General features: G+C 42.0%; 1 protein-coding gene across 7 annotated transcripts in view; it reads left to right on the top strand.

The window, feature by feature from the left end:
* The window catches only part of adgrl3.1 (adhesion G protein-coupled receptor L3.1), a 132043-nt gene that overhangs the window by 3747 nt on the left and 111875 nt on the right, over positions 1-16421 (top strand). For all 7 annotated transcript variants that reach the window (XM_030412152.1, XM_030412185.1, XM_030412176.1 and 4 more), the window contains exon 2: positions 11414-11495. The gene's annotated coding sequence lies outside the window, so the exon portion shown is untranslated. The remainder of the gene's footprint in view (positions 1-11413; positions 11496-16421) is intronic.

Genomic DNA, 16421 nt, shown 5'->3' with positions numbered 1-16421 from the left:
CTAATGCGCCGATGATTCACATTGCTCGTCTCAACCCCACTTTGTGTGCCGAGTTTAACCTAATTCAAAAGGCCCCTTCCTGCGCTAGACGACATCTCTCTCCCGTATTGAAATAATGAGGCCAGATCCTTGCCCGTCTTCCTCATCCACCTAAAGCACTCGGTCATGTGTTAACACATCCTTCCTCCCTACCCTTTCCCGTCCCTCAAAGAATAGCCCCGGCTCAGTGCGTTTTCTTCCATCGACTGGAGCTATCAGCTCAGTTCACCTCTCTTAATGTGTGAAACTCGCCAGCGATATCATTCAACCCTATTAGAGGTTGAGACCATGCGAGAGGCCTTACGCAGTTACTTTGCTACCTGATTAGATCTGCGCTCAGGAAAGGGGAAAAACCAGTAGTGGACGACTGGGCTGTCAGATCTCAGGGCATTCTCTGACTCATTGCTCCTATGGCCTCGACTAGAATAGCCCTCTAGAGATAGATGTCTTACTCTGCCTAAATATGGAACAGTTGGAAGGCTCTCTGCTCCAACCACCACGGCCTATTATCTGTCGGTATTTTGGGGCCGATCGGAGGAAATGTACACTCTCGGCCTGGCGTTCGCGCCGCCAGTTAACTGGGCTGTTTGTGTGCATCGCTGAAAGTGATACGCGCTGTAATCCTGCTGAGTGGTTATTGCATTGTTGAGCAGTTCATTGTAATCATACTACTAACAACACGAGCAGTGCTGTGATGCTAAATCAGCAGGGGTTCTGAGTGTGGGGGCCAAGACAAAGGAAAGATGGTTCAGAGATGACTCACTGTAACCTCTTGGATTGAAACTGATAATTAGAGATGAAACAGAGTTGATTAATTTGTTCATGGAAATTACTCCTTAAGTGATAATTAAGTAATTCTCTAAGTGAAAATACCAATTTGCTGCTTTTCTATAGCTTCTTAGGCTTTTTTTATATAATAAATTGAATACCTTGGGCTTCAAAAAGCCATGATGATACTTATTTACCTTTTTCTGGTTGGCTGATATGGCCTTGAAATGATATTGCAATATGTAAGGATGACTGTTGGTACATTTGCAAAAATATTTAAACACTGAAAATCAGCAGTAACAAGGATATAATGACTAAGTGAGTCAAGGCCAGACTGGGCGAGTAATGGAATACATGAAAAGGATTGTAATGTGATTAGGATACAAACAAAAAACTTTATTCAAATAATGTTACAGGAAAAAGAGATGTAATTAATTTACAAATACATTCAGTAAAAAAGTAACTAACAGGATGACAGATGACATACTATGCAACTCTGTACGCGTTCACACATAACAACGCTTCATGAGTCTCATACAACATCCCTCTGGTTTTGAGTGAAACTAAACCCACAAGTGTGTGTATCCCAACAGAATACAATACAAATACAAACAATGTTATCTTATTGGTTATTGTTTCTCTTTGTGCATGTTTGGAATTGAGGTAATCCAAAAGTAACTAAAAGTAATCAAGTTACATTACCTTGATATTGTGAAACTTTACATTTTACATTGCTGACTATATTTTTGCACAGGTAATTAGCAACTGTATCAGAATAGATCTTTTAAAGAAGCTCTCCCAACCCTGGTGAAGGCAAGCATTAGAGAATGTTGAACCGTAACAAAGACGACACCAGTGTTCAGCAATGTGCATCCTTAAACAGATTGATAAGTGTAATGTTTTTCTTAAAGCAACATTATATGGAAATTGACATATTGTGCGATTTGCTTCAATTCAACTTTGATTCAACTGCATCTTATTTATAATCACAGTTTTTTAACAGCTTAATTAAACAAGCAAAATGAACTTAGGTCGTGATCCATCTCTCATGGGATAAAAATGATTGAGAAATCAATCAGTGTGAATTAATCCTGAAATCACCCTACAGCCATTTATGAGGATATTAAAACTGTATGGACACGATGCTGTCTTTTATTCTTCCCTACTTTATATTTCTTGCCACCTTCCCATTGTAAAACTACTAAAGAGAACAAATATTGAACATTGTGAATGAAGAAGAAACACACGCTAATGGCTTGCGCTTCGCTGTCTCTTTGCCGTTCCTTTTGGAGTGATCAATTTAAGAGGCTTTGCTGGGTGAAATCAATGTCACATCTAACGATAATGCTTTTTTAAAAGACGGGCTTTCATTTGTTCTCCTTTGACCAGTTGACCAGTCTTTATTTGTGTCTTCGGCGTCCCAGAATTTATTTCACATGTGGCTTTTCTGTCGTCGGTGGCTTTTTTATTTACTGGTAGCAAAACATCTTGTAATGCTGTTAGATTAAGTTATTATTGTGCCTTTTTTTGCGAAAGTGGAGTGTGGAGGCTGTGAAAAGGTACATTTATGCAATTATTCTAGATAACGGGTTAAAGAAAGATGACACTGATTTCTGAAATGGTTCATCTTAACCCCCTCTATCTGAACTGACTGAAGCCACGCTGTGCACAGCTTACCATAACCATTTAAATAATGCATCCCAGAGTCTGAGCTGTGAGACAGATTTTAGCAGCCTTAATGTTTGTGTTAATGTCGGCACGCTTACGCTCTTTTATTCTGCAAATGGCCTTGTGGAGCGCCATCACCACTCTATTTGCTATATGTTTAAGCAGCTGCTTTCCATGTTGGCCGCTGTATCCACAGTCCGCTGTTCTCTTCAAGCCTCTCACTCACCCGGTGGTTGTCATCCCTCTTTCACAGAGAAAAAAAACACTTGTTCTTCCAGTCAACACATCTCCTGTCCACACCTCCTCCCGGTGCCCTTCACCTCCCAGAGCCCCGCTCAAAGCTGTCACCACTCAAAAGAAACAACACACACACACACACACACACACACACACACACACACACACACACACGTGCATCCATGCATGCATTTTCTTCCCACAGATACTGGTAACACACATCAATGCGGAACACATCAATTATCGACACTCTCACACACACACACGCTTTCCCACTTGGAAGGTTGGAAGGCTAACGCACACGTATATGTTCACACACACACACAACCGCGGAGAGCAACACATAGACAATCGCCTGCAGCTGTATATTTAGTGACACACACAGTGCCATTAGGGAGCTGAATGGAGAATCAGTGTACAAGGCCAGAGTGATTGTAAGAAGCTCGCTCAAAGGTCTGCCGATTATTTTGGTCTCTGCAGGAAATCATTTACAATAGCACTCACCCCCCAACCCCCCCTCCTCCCAGTTCAGTCCATTTAAACAGCGCGTTGGTGTGCGCGCGTGTGTGTGCGCATACGCAAGCCCTGAGCCAGTCGCCACCACAGTATTGATGGGGAAATTCTTCGCTGTGTTGTTTGCCACAGTCGACTATAGCGTGTTGAGGAGGTCTCACTTGTTTAGAGAATGGGGTGCTTGGAAATGAGTCATACACAATGTGATGCAACACAGCGGAGCAGATTTGAATTATGGGGCAATGAACAATGAGGTCATCGCAGGGCTGGGGGCATAAATCTCCCAGTGCCGTGGTATAACACAGCATTTCTTATCAATGGAGGAAACTACAGAAGGGTTTGCAAAATGCAGTATTGTTTGAGAGGCCGATTTATTGTCGCAAATAAAGGACTGCATTGGTCGACTACAGTGGCAGAGACAATGGTAGGGGAATTCTGGTTTGATGGCAGTGGCATTGTGTGTTGAGTGCTGTTTATGTCAACTAACAACAGTTACATTTTGACACTCTGATAAGAATTATCAGCTTGATCTTAAATAGAATAGGTTTTTTTTTGCATCTGATTATTATGTAGATAAAGCAAGACTAGTCTGTGCAAAAAATGCAATTTTTTTGGAACTAGAAAAAAAATGTGAGTCAAGCCGAACATCATTTTAGCATTTCTCTTTTTTTTTTAATGACTGTGTGATCCACCTGAACTCAAGAGTTCAGATATCTATTTTTCTAATTGAAAAGTATTTTATGTGCTGCTGTGTTGTTTTTCCAAATATGCCAGTGTCATTTACCATTTTCTATTTAGCCATGGAGTGTTTCTGGTATTACACTGAAAATACCAATTCAAATAGTTAATTATTTACTTTGGTAAGATTTTGTGTGGGCTGTCCATCACTGCTTCTTGTCAGGTGGTGAGGGAATGAGGTTTGTACATTTTAGCCTGAGGTTTGCTCTTAAGAAAAGCTTGCGTAGTGACCAAAGTGTCAATATTCAGGTGTACAACATGTGGCTGGGCATGAAACAGTTGAGTCATCATTACCATCACCATTACAACAGATAGTAACTGTTGAAATAATTGATGCTCACCAGAAAAAAGGTACAAAAGTACAAGAATGTGCACATTAAAAAAACAGAAAATAAGGAAACTGCAAATCCCATCAAACAGCCAGTAATCAAGCTTCAGTTTCAGTGGTTAGCTATCTTTGGTTTATCACATTTCATTTTCAAATTAACTCTAGACTGATGTCTTTGCAACTACAGTATGGTGCCAAATTTTCAATTTTCAGGCGGGATTCAAACATTGGGAAAAAACACCACTCACCAGGTGTCAAACTTAGCTGAGGTGCTGGAGCTATAAAGCATCAAACTAAGACAGAAAAAAAGCGCCAGCACACTCAGTGCGTGTATAAAATCTGTTAAATATGTCAAGTTTTCGGTGTGAGATGTTCTTCAAGGCTTGAACAGGCAGCAAGAGGTTGCTGTGGCACAACAGGTTAAAATAACATCACTCGATTAGCCTTAATGCAGAACACTTGTGTCAATCAGTTGAACTTGTGTAGCTAAACATCAAGGGAATTGTAGTCCTATGTATAGTGGATTACAATATATAGACACAGTGTCTATAGGGACAGTTGCGAAACACAAACATATTTAATGCACAAAGTTGACAAAGGAAAGGCAATAAGGCTATTTATTATTGTTGATATCAGAGATTTAATTATGCTGCAGTAACAACCGCCCAGATATTTTTTTCAGTGCACTAATTTTGAATGATCGCTGCAAAATATACCAGATTCTTTGCAGATTGTCAGATTGTTCCAGTCTTCCCTTTCCTCCAGCCTTTTAAAATGTTTGCATGCCTCTTTTATCCACCGTGCTGCATCCAATGATATTTTCCATATCTTTCCCTTCTTCAGCAGATTGTCCACAATCAGCGTCTGCTGTAATACCATCATCCCCAGGCCCCTCTTAAATTTCCTGCTTACTGGGCTTTTACTTTAACTGCATTACATACATCTTCCACTCCCTGTTCATCTGGTTCCTTTCAGCATAAACCAGGCTGAAAGATCTAATGTGGAGTGCCTCGATGCGACTGGTCATTTGATGGCAAATTACAGAAAAATAATATTGTCGTTTATTGTGCCTGTTCAGTGGCACAGCTGTGATCTTGATTGATATCGAATGGCGTTTTCATTCCAAGTCTTTGAGAGTGAGAATATGTGCCAGGGAGTATTGATCTGGAGTTTAGTTGATGGTGCAGTGTGATAGGCTGAAGGAGGGCGTGGATGACTAGATGGTCATGCTTGGTGGAACAAAGATATAAGCCGATGTAGTAGTGATCAATGGCTTGATAATGTATGTTTACATCGTTGGCGCTTTTTTTTGTGTGTTTTCTCCTCGTGTTATTGAGCTGACTATTCCTGTCTCGAGTGTAAATATAGCACCTAACTCTGCCTCAGGTTAAATCCCCTTTGACTGGCTGGTGAATAATGCCGGGGCTAGAATTGGCTAGCTAACCATTAGCATGTTGTCAACGCGAAGCTCTGGTTTTTTTTGTCGCGAGGACGATACAACTCATTTGAAATAAAGACGCCATGCCCCCTTTGGCATGTATCAGCACCCGTCAATTTGCACACAACGTATCTCTCACATTTTGCAATAAAACCATTTTACCACCTCTGTGTTCTGCAATGGAGCCTGATAGTGTCACGGCAAGACAGATGAGCACCACTCTGGCCTGTGGGCCTGCAGCAATAACTTACATGGACCATGTGTCTGTTTTCTAACCATGTAAGAAATTGTACGCCTGCGTCTCCTGCAGTGTGCTTACGTGCGTTCTGAACCCCCTTATTGGCTCTCGCTCAGATGGTATATGTTTGATAAATGATACAGTACCCATCACATGTACCCTGATGAGAGTGAGAGGGGATTGGATTGAGGGGCTTTATCGTAGAGTGAGGGCGTGAAAGTCTTTGATGAATGATATTTGGTATTTTAAAACCATTCTTTGTGCAAAACCCATGCATGTCAGGCGTGCTATAGGCTGTTGTTGTGGTGAGAATGATACATGTCGGCATGCATCTTCTTCGTGTGGCTGTTTGTGCGCCCATGTGTTGAAACATCTCACTGTCCAGGGTTGAGTGCAGTTCATTACAGTTCGCTGATTCACAATCGCCGGACAATACAACCAGTTTTTTTTTTGTTTCAGTGCGCACACCCATCCACTTCGTCTCTCTTTATCCTCCCTTCCTCTCTCTCTTTCGAAGATTTATATGGGGCACACAGACAAGACTCTTTAATTTTACGCCTGGGCAGACCATATACACTATTGCTCCATATTCTTCATGCTTATATCGAATCTGTCCATGCCCAGGGGGAGATTTGTGGTTTTACCATGGACATATAGGGGACTCTAACCCTTTAAAGGAGGGCTATCACGTTGCTTCATTTGGAAGCGCCATAAATCTCCACCAACGCACATCAACACCATTCCTCGCTTCTTATGGCGCAATCTGTTGTTTGAAGCATAATTAAAAAGGGTAATACACGAAAAACCACCATGAAAGCATACTGTAGAGTCATCCTAATTACATACAGCAGGCTCATGAGTAATGGGGGTGACTTGGGACATCAATACAACCACTGCCTCTCATAATAGAAAACACCATTGTTTTACCGTGAGAAAATGGTCAGCATCTATCATTTGGAATCTATTCCACTTTTTTTTTGGTGTTTTCAGGAAGATACTGTGCCCTGAGACTTGAGAAAAAAACCTTTTCCTTTCTCGTCATCATGTCCATCCATTGTTCAGTTAGGCTAAGTCACCCGCCATCAAATACCCACTTGACCAGTGCCCCTTCCTAACTCTTTACAAAGCAGTAAGCGCTTACCATTTTCTCATTATAATCTCTCTACTGCTGTCGTCGTCTTTGCTTCTCTGTCTAGTGCTCTCAGAGGAGCCCTCTCACCTTCATTTGATCAAAATCTTGCTTGTCGCCTCTTATGAACTCAGTCGCAGTTCAGTCTTAACCTTGCTCACAGAAATGGTAGTCAGATACTATGGTTAGTATAGTAGGGAAAATTGTGCAATTGACACGTGATTCTTTGTAAGTGGAGCTACCTGTATTATTTCAAATGTTGACATAGTTATCAAAATGGCAAACACCAGCAACAGCTAAAACTACACTTAAAAAAGAAAGAGCTGTGGCTGTTTCCGCACCTCAGATCAGCCTCTTTCAATTCCATCACAAGAGGACGAGAAGATTGATACTATTCTGTGGAACCCTGGATCACAATCAGCGCCAGTGTTTCCTTGCAACAATATCTGTGCATGGCAACTACAGTCAGGGTGCTATCCGATTTACAGAATTTTGTCATCAGATTACAAAAATAAGTAACAATAATCAGCCCTGATAACACTTGGAAACAATTATTATAATTTAATTATTTTGAATTATATTATTGTTACACTGTCAAAGTTTACATGAGATACATTTTTGATTACATGAAATGGTTAAAATTCCTAGTAGATCTAAATTTAGGTTTGCACATATATCTACATATGTTTCATATAAAGGAAATCCGTGTATGTTGCCTACATATATTACATTTGCATATGGAAATGGTCTGTTAACTCTTAAAAAGCGTGTCTGACATACAGTTTTTCAAGACTGGCGCTCCACTTTGTCTGACATGGCAGGAGAAAAAAGAACAGCATTCAGTCAAGATGGCAGTTTCAAACAGCCGCAGCCAATGATGATAGAGTATTTTTCTTCATTTATATTTTGATTTAAAATGGCAGAGAAATATTCTGAGTGAGTGTTCTGCTGAGTTTACAAGAGAAAAGTCTCGCTCGTGACCTTTGATGAGGCAGTGGCAACAGAAACTTTGCCTTGAAAGCATGTTTTGAAATGTTTAAAGAGAATATTTCTGGAACTCAAAATGTCATGGCTGTGAACATTGTTTTTATTACAAAGAGCAATATTTCTAATGTTTGATTTGTTTGATCCAAAAGTGCTATGATGTGATTATGTTCTTGTTTTCTTTGTGCAGCAAATGACATTATTCTAATTCATTGTACCAGTTACATTACTAATTGCCAATCTAATAAACACTGCATTTGGAAGCAGTCCGACCCAACCCTCACTACGGTATTGTTAGGCTTAGTTAATTTATTGTTATACTTGGTTAAATTGATGAAAAGATTGTGTTAGAGTTAAGGAAAACAGCTAAAAATTGCAAATTGCAAGAATGTGGCAAGACACAAGCTATGGCTCCCGCATTAAAGATTGATGCGCTACATTCCCATCACCGGCCCAACCTTAATATCCTCACTAAAGGGCACGCTACTTCCTGCATTATGAAGTATGGAATTATCCAGTGTGAAATAGTTCTTCATGATACTGGGCTTGTGGGTAAATAACAAAAAATATATAATATCATATATCCATGTAAAATTTGTTTCATTCATTTGCAACTTTCCAGGTCGTTCCCTGGAAAACTGTTAACAGCAGACAAGAGAGCAAAATTTGAATTTAATGAAGAATTCCTCACCAGAGATGGAGAAAGGCGACGGTGCACTGCGGATGTATGCACAGACTTTTGCAATGGCTGCATCTTTAATCTCCTTGTTCCCCCTTTTTCCACTTGTTCACACAAATGAGTCCTAATGAAAAATCTCATTCCCCGCTCAGTTCTGCTCCCACTGCGAACTTGTTCCTCCACTGGTTCGCCCATGCAGCTATGCCTGTTTCTTTTCCACCTCTCCTCTTCCATTCCTCATTCATTGATCCGTCCATTGTTGGCCAGCTCGGTGTGAATAATGTATACCGCGTTCTGAGAGAAGCGAGCGAGACACGAACGGAGGTGCTGTAATGGTGGGGGAGCGCAGGGCCTAACTTCTTTCTCCCACCAATGCTCTGTTGCTTCTTTCAATTCTCCCGCAATGTAGTGCATGCATACGCATATAGAAAAAGGGGTATACACTGATTCACATGCATTCACATGAAAACATGCAGCACATGCATGTACACAAACACACAGAATCCATCTTTGGTTGAAATATCACCCCCCAGCTGTAGAGATATTGCTCCTGGCCTCCCACACTGGCTAATATACCATATTGCTGCACAGCTCTGCCTGAGATCTCCACAGAGGTCGAGGCTCCAGCACTCTGTGTTGGTGTGTGTGTGTGTGTGTATGTGTGTTTGTGTATGTGTATAACAGTACGTTGCTGTACCTGTTTTTTGTGCACCTGTGAAAAATCTTGCACACAGTCAAATACTCTGTAACAGGAAATTCAAGGCCAAACACATATAAGCTATTTCCTTGGCCCCATCAGCCCTCCCAGTAACCGCAAAAACACACACACACACAGAACTACAGTGTGCATGCCAAAAGGTGCGCACACACACACACACACACACACACACACACACACACACACACACACACACACACACACACACACACACACACACACACAAAACCCATGCACAATGTCAGTCACAATACACACACTCACATTTAGACTGACCCTGGTGAGATGAGGCTGCAGAGTTTACCCTCAAGAGGAGAAGGATGGGGAGGAATATGGGGAGGTGAAAGAAAAAAAGCACACAGTGATAGAAAACAGTGGAAGGTGCAGAGGGAGGTAAAAAGTGGAGACAAGGCCCAGGTGGAGAACAACATAAGAGAGATTCTAACTGTGAATAACTGCCACTCTGCATTCTAGTAACAAAGCTCACAGTTCCCCGTCTCTGAAAAGTGTCTCTGGCATTTGTCAGTGAAAAGCCACCCATATAAACCAGTTATCGTGGCGTGAGAGAGTGCTTTTTAGCTGTAAAGTGCCAGCGAGCACTGAAATGGACCATTATGGACTTTGATACCCTAACACTTAAAGGCAGGATGGGTAGGATTAAAAAAAAACAACAAAAACAATCTATGCACTCATACAATGATATTCCCTCTCAATCATCACTTATGACCCACTAGAACTGTGTGTTTTCTAGTGGGTATCTTCTTGATTGGGAGGTTTTTGGGTGTCAACCTTTGGGCAGTGGATGTTTACCCCGCTGGCCAATGTCACTGGGATAGCAGTACTAACCAAGAGGCAACGTAGGGGGCTGAAAACGCAACGCAATGCCAGAATAAATCTTAGCCAAGTACATTTCTGCACCGCTGCAAAACTGGAACTTTCTTCATGCTGCAACTCTCTTGTTTGTTTAGGTTGAATTTCCTATTTTTCTTTAAACACAGCACTGTGCATATACTCTGTTTGGGTTAGGAAAGCATCATGGTTTGGCTTGAAATACCTGTTTTGGTAGCCCATGCTCATGGATGGCCCAACTTCCTGTGAAAAATAGTCATTTTTGGTGCCACTAAAGACGGCTGGAAATGTCTCCAGGTGTCCTCAAAATTATCCAGTGGTATGACTCGAGCTCCGGTTGGCTGTTTGGCGGCCTTATTGCCTTGTAACAGGTGGCTAAAAATCATATAGTGTGAATGTTACGCCACATTTGGTGCACATGTCAACCTTGGACGTTACTGTCATTTCCAGAAACATTAACTGACCAGGTAGCTGTCAGCAACCAGGCTTCACTCTGCCTGCCTCAAATCAGTGCATGTTCTATGCAGATGGCGAAAGCCGTAGCCATCACTCTGAGCTTCACAATGGCTCTTTGGAAACCTGTGTGTGATATCCTAGAGACTACACCCATGTTTTTTAGAGTCTATCATAAAAAACATGGTGACCATATACCAGATGTGGCTGCCTCTGGTGCTGAAGAGGGGCTGACTTTGAATTTCCTGTTCACAACCCCGCAACCGACAAATCCTACTCATTCTGCCTTTTAGAGGTCATTATGAGGCAGAGCACAGACACACACACACACACACACACACACACACACATGTGTGCATGTGTACGAGCGCACATGGACACACCAACACTAAACAAGCAATCTCGAGCGATAATGGCTTGTGAACTGTCTGGTTCTTGTGTTTGAGTATGTTATGGGCTATTCACACAATCTGGAGGGGCCCATTATTCACATAGCACCCTACATTCACTACATATTATGGCTATCTGTCTCTATTGTGAAAAATGACAGGGACTTCAGCTCAGTAAGCTTGAATAACCCCCACCCGTCTCTCTCTCTCTCTCTCTCTCTCTCTTTGCCTTCCTGTCTCTTTAGGACTAGGACGTCCAGCTGCCTTTGAGATGTGATTCATCTGGGGTTTCATTTCACTCTGACAAAGCAAAATACACTATAACAGGTAAGAACATATGTGCCTGTACATGTGCGGGCAAGTTGAAATGCCCAGTATACTACCCCTTGGTAATTTTAAACAAATTTAATCAGGGATGTTGACTCAAAGTGGTTTCTTATTTACAGCTGGGGTGTTTGTTTTTTTTTAGGCCTGGGGGGATGGTCAAGCAAATATACACACACACCTGGTGTGTTGTTTTTGCCGACTCTACAGTACACATTATGCTTTTTTAGAACCCAAATATGACCCAGTGTTCTCCTCGGAGATCTCAGGGTTCCATCTGTGCCTGGAAGTGCTCTAATTGGCCCAACAAATGCGTCCTCTCAAACTGCTAATCCAATCAGATGTGACCCACCGAGCTTCAAACAGAATACAGAGCAGCATGCGAGCAGCAAAGCAGAGCAGAAACAGAATAGAATGGAATAGGGTGGGATAGAATAGGTGGCGCCGTCAGCCTTGGAGAGAATAAAACAGAGCACAAAAATGAAACGAACGTCAAATTAATTATGATCAGCCTGCGGTTCCGTGAAGGCATCAACAGGAGTTAAACCACAAACACAGACCTTCATCTGCCCATGAAGCCACTCACTACAACTTATTTACAGTGTATTTACAAGCTGTGCCGGGCCTGTAAAACATCGAATTTACGAGCTCCTTTTTAATTAGAAATACTGTCTCCTAGAGTCGGGCTGATGAATTGCACATTCAATTTATTGACAGTAGTGGTGGGTGCAGTTCTTGGGTATTGACAGCTAGTCAGACTATCCCCGGTTGACATCCGTTTTTTTTTTTTTCACTGAGAGGAGAAATATGTTGCATCTTTGCTGTATTAAAAACCCCCGAGGCCATGTTTTCATGTGGGATGCTGTTTTTAATTGATTGAATTGGCTTAGATTAATGTGAACGAGGGGGCCCTCTCTCTCTCCCTCTCTCTCCTTCTCCTTCTGTGTGGTTTGGCAGTTCGCTCTTTCGTTAGTTAAGTTTTATCTATTCAGTGGCCAAGGTCGTTTAACTCAAGTGTCCTACCACTCGATTAAAACACTGGAGACATGAAAGAGAAGTCCCTTCAAAGTAAATAACATTTTTTTTTTCGAAGATCCAAAGATTTGAATTGTATTAAGACCTGAGTTTTATTCTTTTCAAACAAGTTTAACAACAGAGATTGTGTCAGAGTGGTTAATGGGTTCTTTCAGCCCGAAGCGAAAACATTGGTTTACCCTTATTACATCTCCATCTTCTTAGTTTTTAAAGTTATCGAAAAACATAACCTTCACCGCGCCTCTGCCTGTGGTGTGTGTGCATGCGATTGTCTCCATTATTTTTAATACACTTCCTGTACACTTCCCTCACTCCGCATGCTTTCCTTCCCCGACTCTCGTATGACTCTGAATGCTTGCTTTGAAATCTAATTCTGTGATATCAAGGCTTGCGTTTTGTCTTTATTTCGCTGAAACAATGAGGGGACAAGAATGAACAACAGGAAAAGGGATATATCATTCTTCGTGTGGGGGATGTGCCTTTTCTCTGCGCGAAAACAGGTGTTTCCCGCTCCGCTTGCACAAACACACAACCCTCATTTACCACGCGGCTAATGAGAGCGCAGATTGAAATACAATCCAGCTCAGTTTCATTGGTTAAACAACAATTACATGTAAAGTGAGTCACACGGCAGTACAGTGCACATACGCATGGGCAGATAAGAAGACAAATGCTCATCTGGCTATTCATACCAAATGTTACTGGAATCTAGGTGTGAAACTGAGTAAGAAGAATGAATCTACTTGTAAAAACATTGTGTACATGTGGCGAATAAATGTTTACTTTTCAGTTTCTTTGATTAAATGGTAACACAACCAATTTTACAACTTTAAGTAGGTTTTACATTCATATTCCATTTCAATACCTGGCGCCTACGTCACCCACAGTGCAACATAGCGACTAAGTGACATCACCGGAGGCAGGTTACCAGATGAAATGCAGCTTCCATCTGGAGCCACAAAAGCGTTTATACAGTGGTGGACTGCTTTGAGGGGCAGAGGCAAAACAACATAAAAAGAGCACCAGCTGTTTGCAGCAGGGCACCATTGTGCAGAAAGTCGTGACACATATATGGTGACCACATTTTCTCAACTGGAAGGGAGCCCTAGAGGGCACTTTATCATTTTTTTTTTTTTTTTTTTAGTGTAGCACATTCGCATGGCACATTTTTTTTTTTTCCCGAATGTGGGGGCACCGCCTCTGCCCCGTAAAGTGATGTGTAAAGTCCTGGATAAATCAGGCTCAGAATTAGAATCACTTTTATTCGTCAAGCATTCAAAAATGTGTCTTGGCATTTGCTCCACAAATATAACATGTAAAAATAAGAATAGAAATAGTAAAATTAATGTGACCAAAAATTAACAGGTCTAAAATGAAAAGCTAAAATGTAGAATCTACAGACAGTTCTGATAGCTTTGATATGACATGCACACGTTTGAAATGAGATATGCACTGTGCTGTGGAGAGAGAAGCTAGGTGTTTGACACATGACAGCAATGAGAGTAAACATTGGATGACATGCGCAAACAAAAAAATAATTGATTAAAAATTCCAGCTGTGGCAACTCAAATTTTAGAAATTGTACCTGATGTCTCACACACACACACACACACACACACACACGCAAACACCCTCCTTCGCCCCCCTGTTGCCACCCCCCATGAACACAGGTGTATTGTCTTATAATGTGACCTTTGCCTTGAGTGGGGAGGCCTTTGTCCTAAAACAATAGAGTCCATATTGTAAACCATGCCAGTCAATGCCGTCCACACAGCTGCCAGAGAAAGGGTGCAGATTGTCCGAGGTCCAAGTTGAAGGTTTTGAGGCAGGCACTTGTGGCGTGTGTCTGTGTGTGTGCGTGTGTTGGCCTGTCGGTGTGTGTTTGTCGGTGCTTGTGTATTTTTCGTCTGCGCTGTTTGTGTCTGCAAGATGCAAGCCTGTTTTCCACAATCAGCAGATGGGCCTGTGCAATTAGACTCAGCCGTCTCTTCCCTTGTGTGCACACATGCACGGATGCACACAAACAGACACGCACAAACCCTCACACACACACACAAACACACCCAGGGCCGGGCATGAAGCAGATGTCTCTGAAACACTAGACCCGACAGATACTGTAATGGAGGAGGAAAATGAGGAATGAGAATAGAGTTGATCAACTACTGTCTCCAGTGTCTATCCATCCATCTATCAGTCCATCCAATAATTGATATAATTAAGCAAAACTACATATCACTGCTGTAAATGGGGTAGACAAAATATTAGAAAAACCAGTCAGCAAAATGACCAAATTCTAAAACTGTTTCAACAAAACCTGAACATTATAACCTTTGTGAAGGGAAGATTCCTTGTGGGACTGCTGTGGAATAGTTATAGCTAGGCGTACCTCATAAACTAGCAACAGTGTTAGTGTGATAATATTTGTGTTGTCGTTCAACAAATTGCTTTTTTCAAGGTTAATGATTCCGAACCAGCTCTAATTAAGACAAACATAAACATCAACAACGACGGTTTGATTATTTGCGCATTTTTGCATACATTTGCCTAATTTTTTTATATTTGCGTAATAACAGAAGGCATGTTTATTCAATATTGCAACATGGATTTCTACCAGAGGTGAAAGAGGTTAGTTGATTCAATTCAGCCAAGTTAATGAGAAACTGTTAAGATGAGTAGATAATCACTGAGGACAAGATGGCAAATGGCCAAAGAGGACGTGATGTTTGTTTCGTCCTATACGATTGTGAACTGATCTCTCCAACTGTCTGTCTATCTACAAATCTGCTGCTCATAAACAGAAGAAGAAGCCCTCTTGACTGTCTCGGTACACCATCTCGACATTTTGCCACACCAGTCATGTATTGACCCGCAGTAACAGAGGAGGCTCAGAGGAAATGAGCTTGTGACTTAAAGGTCACAGTTTAAAATCTGAGTAGTACAGTAGCTGTGAAAATTCCTGGCAGTTTAAATCCCTCAACAACTACCATCAGGGCTGTGACCTCTGGGCACTTAACCTTTAGCTGTTCCAGTGGAGCAGCTCAGTGGCCAATAGTGCGAGACTGCGTGACGGCGGCGCGCAGCTCCCAGGTGTGACTGTGTTAATGTGTGAACGTGGCGCGGCCTTCCCTTCCTCTCTCCGCTACTCCCCCTCAGCCATTCATGCAAACATGAATGTGTTCTTTCTCAGTCAATGAGCCACGCTAAATGAGGCTTATGGCTTGATGGCTTACAAACGTGTGGCATTTTCGGTTATTATTCCAGCTTTGAGTGCTAACGATTTCGTTCCCTAATTTGGTGTTCTGCATCAGCGACAGTCAGGATGAATTTACTTGATCTTAGATTCGCAGTTTATTATTGATACGAGAATTTTTCACTGCGTCTGCTGCTGCTGCTGCTGCTGCCCCGGTGGCTGAGTATCCTGTTGACTGTGCTAAAGATACCGGCGTGTCCCTTATGCATTCATTCTTTCCTTGCACAGGATCAAGACAGGGTGGCAGAGGAGCAAAGACACACACACACACACACACACACACATACACACACACAAACACACCCACACCTACACTCACTCCTAAACAAACACACATATACGGTGACGTAAACGAGCGAACAAAGACTCACACGTACACCGCCTACAAACACAAATACATTGCCACCTGAGTGCCATGGCACAATCCCCCACACACCCTCCACAACACACACACAAACGCAAACACACACACATTCGGCAACAGGGAATAGCCCACAGAGATGCTCTTTGTCAACAACTTGGAAGAAAGCAGCTATTTAGGGCCACTGTATTCCTGGAAGGATAGGGCATCTTATTTGTGCGAAGAGCCTGTGCGAAACAAAACAAGTTATGGCAGTTACTATCACTCTCTCCTCCCCGCTGCG

This window comes from Sparus aurata, chromosome 1 (assembly GCF_900880675.1).
Source record: "Sparus aurata chromosome 1, fSpaAur1.1, whole genome shotgun sequence".
Lineage (NCBI taxonomy): Eukaryota > Metazoa > Chordata > Actinopteri > Spariformes > Sparidae > Sparus > Sparus aurata.
This window is presented reverse-complemented; position numbering and strand designations above follow the sequence as displayed.